The sequence below is a fragment of the Danio rerio genome, chromosome 19 (assembly GCF_052040795.2).
Source record: "Danio rerio strain M-AB ecotype USA chromosome 19, GRCz13ab, whole genome shotgun sequence".
In the NCBI taxonomy this organism is placed as follows: domain Eukaryota; kingdom Metazoa; phylum Chordata; class Actinopteri; order Cypriniformes; family Danionidae; genus Danio; species Danio rerio.
The window spans coordinates 50,671,950-50,675,000 of NC_141039.2; the positions used below are offsets into that span (position 1 = coordinate 50,671,950).

General features: G+C 33.3%; 1 protein-coding gene across 1 annotated transcript in view; it reads left to right on the top strand.

Annotated features, from left to right (window-relative positions):
- The first annotated feature begins 501 nt into the window (after positions 1 to 501).
- The window catches only part of prdm1b (PR domain containing 1b, with ZNF domain), a 32,550-nt gene continuing 30,000 nt past the window's right edge, over positions 502 to 3,051 (top strand). The window contains exon 1 of the mRNA XM_087296090.1: positions 502 to 572. The gene's annotated coding sequence lies outside the window, so the exon portion shown is untranslated. The remainder of the gene's footprint in view (positions 573 to 3,051) is intronic.

The following is a 3,051-nucleotide window of genomic DNA, read 5'->3' on the forward strand; positions in this document are numbered from 1 at the left end:
GTATCTGTGTGTGTTTTTGTGTGCGCGTGTTTGAGATAGAGTGTTTGTATGTGTTTATGTGTAAATTTATGTGTTTGCGTTTTTACAGTATAAAAATACATTACGCCTAAACCACCGATGCCAACAAGTGTGTGTGTGTGTGGGTGGGGGTGGTGGGGGGTTAATTGGGTTGTGGCCAGATTGCTCATTAAGAGTCCATCCAAGCAAAAGTGTGCTGGTGTGTGTGTTTATATATATGTGTGTGTGTGTGTGTGTGTGTGTGTGTGTGTGTGTGTGTGTGTGTGTGTGTGTGTGTGTGTGTGTGTGTCACGGCTCCACCATCTGTTTCTCTGTTCTTCATTCAGAGACTCAGATCAGTCTTTGTCTGTAAATGTGGACGTTTGGACCGGACGCCCCAATTGGATCACCTTCAGCTAATCCTGCGAGTCACATGACCAATGGCGGTAGCCTCTGATTGGCTGACGGCGGCTCCTCAAAAGTGCTGCCGATCTGAGCGGGGTCAGTTTGAGCGTCTGGACGGACAGCAGAGATGACCTGACCAAAGATACACAGTACAGAGCAGTCAATGTCAGGTACAGCGCTTTCTCTACCTCAGTGTGTGTGTGTGCTGCTGCTGCTGTTCATGGAGCTGTGATTATGATTAGATGAGGTGGTTCTGAATGGATCTGCTTCATTGACAGCTCTGCTTTTGGTGTTTTACTTTAACTCTGGCTGTTTAGGCTTGTTTGTTTACTTGTGTATTTTTATTTTTTTTATTATTTTATTTTTTTTGGTCAAACTTTTTAAAACAGATATTTGTTTTGTGTTTGTTTTCGGCCACTATTTTATTTATCCGGTGAAAACATTTTTCAGAAACTTTTGAAAGAGCATTTTAGCTTAGTTTTTTAGCTGTTTATTTTGGTCACTATTTATTTTATTTTTTATTGTTTGTACTTGTTGGCTGAAAACTTTTCTTAACAAACTCCTTAAAGAACATTTTAGTTTATTTTTGTTGGTCTTTATCGCTATTTATTGACTTATTTATTTTTATTTATTTTATTTAAGGAACAGTTTAGCTTGGTTTTTCTTTATTTTGTAACTGCTTATTTTTAGTTTTTTGTATTTGTATCAGTATTTCTTTCTTTCTGTCTGTCTGTCTGTCTGTCTGTCTGTCTTTCTGTCTGTCTGTCTGTCTGTCTGTCTGTCTGTCTGTCTGTCTGTCTTTCTTTATTTAGTCAAAACTTTCTCTGACACTTTTTAAAGTATATTTTATTTTAGTTTGTTTGTTTTGGTAAATGTGTATTTATTTATTTTTTATTCATTTACTTATTTATTTGATTTAATGAATTAATTTTAATTAAAGAGCATTTTAGCTTAGTTTTTGTTTGTTTGTTTTGTAACTGCTTATTTTATTTTATGTTAATTGTATTATTGTTTGTTTAACTTTTTAAAGTACATTTTAGTTTTAGTTTTAGTTTTTTGGTGAGTATTCATTTATTTATTTATTTATTTGGTCAACTTTCCATGACACTTTTTAAAGTACCTTTTATTTTAGTTTGTTTGTGTTTTGGTCAATGTCTATTTATTTATACGTGTATTTGTTTGTTTGTTTGAGTATTTATTTATTTATTTATTTATTCGATTAAAACTTTCTCTGACACACTTTTTAACGTACATTGTAGGTCAATGTTTATTTATTTATTTATTTATTTATTTATTTATTTATTTATTTATTGATTTATTCATTTATTTATTCATTTATTCATTCATTCTTTTTTTTTGTTCATCCATTCATTTATTTGGTCAAAACTTTTGTAACTTTTAACTTTGTTTCTTTTCTTTTTTTTTTTCTTGTTTGTTTGTTTATTCATTTGTTATAAAACATTTTTGGTAACACTTTACAATAAGGTTCTATCGCATAATGTAATTTAATCAATTTACTGACGCAAACAAACAATGAACAATACGTTTATTTCAGCAGTTTTTAATCTTAACATTGTTTAAGGCGAGCCGGTGGCTGAGTGGTTAGCACTGGTTAGCACGGCCAAGAAGGTCTCTGGTTCGAGTCTCGGCTGGGTCAGTTGGTATTTCAGTGTGGAGTTTGCCTGTTCTCCCCGTGTTTGCATGGGTTTCCTCCGGGTGCTCCGGTTTTAACACATGCGCTATAGGGGAATTGATCAACTAAATTGGTCGTAATGTATGAGTGTGTATGGGTGTTTCCCAGTACTGGGTTGCCGCTGTGTAAAACATATGCTGGAATAGTTGGCGGTTCATTCCCCTGTGGCGACTACTGATAACTAAGGGACTAAGCTACAGAAAAATGAATGTATGAACATTGTTTACCAAAAATAACTTTGTTAATTGTCAGTTCACGTTAACTCAGAGTGCATTAACTAATGTTAACAAACCCAATTCTGTATTTAAAGTAAATGTTGATCTATATTTAGTGAATGCTGTACAAGTATTGTTCATACTTATTTCAGATCAATCAATACATGAACTAAAATGAACTGATGGAACCTCATTGTAAAGTGCTATTGTGTGTTCACACATAAATATGATATTATTTCCTGCATGAAGCTTTAGGAAGCACTTCTGACCTACAAACACACTAGATACTCGATCTAAAAATAATACAGTATATTTCCCGTTAGACTCATTATCACACGTGTCAACATACAGTTCTAATCATTAAATGATGCACGCTCAGTAGTTTGCCATTTATTTGCTTTATGCATTTGTAATGTATTATTGTCAATGTTCCTGTATGCTTCTGAAGAACTGCGCCTTGCTAAATAGACCCGTGTGTCATTTCTGCCCACAGGGTTGATTCTCAGTATGAGATTTAATTTATTTGCCATGTCTGTGAATTGCAACATTTACTGCAACTATTAAGAGTTTTGCAATACAGTAATTTTGTCCTAATACACACAGTTTATTCAGGATATTATTCGCCCTCTTATTATATTTCCTAAGTGCTGTTTAATGTAGAGAAGAACACATTTTTAAACATCATAGATTTACTAACTAATAAATAACTCATATATAATTACTCTTTTTTTATCTTTGCAT